Here is a 1,307-nt window from a genome sequence, read left to right on the forward strand (position 1 = left end):
GGCCATTTTTTGGTTGCAGCCATCATTGTTGTTTGGCGGGCCTGGGTTGGATTCGAACCCGCCACCTTAGGTGTATGTGGCTGGTGCCTTCGCCACTTAAGCCACAGGCGCCGAGCCATGGGAGAAGATTTTTGCACGTTATACTTCCAACAAAGGTCTGATAACTAGAATCTACAGAGAACTCAAACTAATCAATAAGAAAAGAACAAGTAACCCCATTTCTATGTGCACAAGAGACTTGAACAGAAACTTCTCTGATGAAGACAGGTGCATGGCCTACAAATACATGAAAAAATGCTCATCATCTTTAATCATCAGAGAAATGCAAATTAATCAAAATCACTTTGAGATATCATCTAACTCCAGTAAGATTAGCCCACATTACAAAAGATTAGCCCACATTACAAAATCCCAAAACTACAGACATTGGCATGGATGTGGAAAGAAGGGAACGCTTCTACACTGCTGGTGGGAATGCAAGCTAATACAAGAAGTTTGGAGGACACTCAAGGAACTAGAAGTAGACCTACCATTTGATCCTGCAATTCCTCTACTATATATCCAGATGATCAAAAATTATTTTACAACAAAGACATTTGTACCAGAATATTTATTGCAGCCCAATTCATAATAGTCAAGACATGGAAACAGCCCAAGTGCCCATCGACCCATGAATGGATTAACAAATTATGGTATATGTACCCCATGGAATACTATGCAGCCATTAAAAAAAACAGAGACTTCACATCTTTTATGTTTACCTGGATGGAGCTGGAACATATTCTTCTTAGCAAAGTATCTCAAGAATGGAAGAAAAAGTATCTAATGTACTCAATACTACTATGAAATCAATATAATAATCACCTACATACTCATATGAATGGCAAAACATAACCATAGTCCAGAAAACAGATGGGAAGAGGAGAGAGAGGGGAGGAGACGAGGGATATGGAAGAAGGCAGAGTATCTGCAGGGGACCTCACCTAATGTGCATGATGCAATGGTACATTTCAAAACTATTAAGAAATGAATTGTGATGCGTATGTTACTTAGTTCAATGTAAGCATTTCACACTGTATACTGAAGTAGTACCCTGAACCCCATAAATGCATCAATGTACAAAGTTATGATTTAATAAAAAATAAAAATAAATAAAGTTGTTACAAAAAAACTAAGCCAACAACCCCTCTTAAGCATTTGACTAAAGCAAGCCCTAAACTTTCTGATTTTTTTAAAATTAAGCAAAGGGTAATTCTATAAACTGAACACTTGTGTCCTGTCCCCAGCCCCAAAATTCTTTTTTTTTT

The 1,307-nt window shown here is 37.6% G+C and overlaps 1 protein-coding gene across 1 annotated transcript in view; it reads right to left on the minus strand.

Annotated features, from left to right (window-relative positions):
• GOLPH3 (golgi phosphoprotein 3) overlaps nucleotides 1-1,307 on the minus strand; it is a 44,533-nt gene that overhangs the window by 36,467 nt on the left and 6,759 nt on the right. The gene's annotated exons all lie outside the window — the stretch shown is intronic.

This window comes from Otolemur garnettii, unplaced genomic scaffold (genome assembly GCF_000181295.1).
Source record: "Otolemur garnettii isolate 467f Iridium unplaced genomic scaffold, OtoGar3 scaffold00063, whole genome shotgun sequence".
Classification (NCBI taxonomy): Eukaryota; Metazoa; Chordata; class Mammalia; order Primates; family Galagidae; genus Otolemur; species Otolemur garnettii.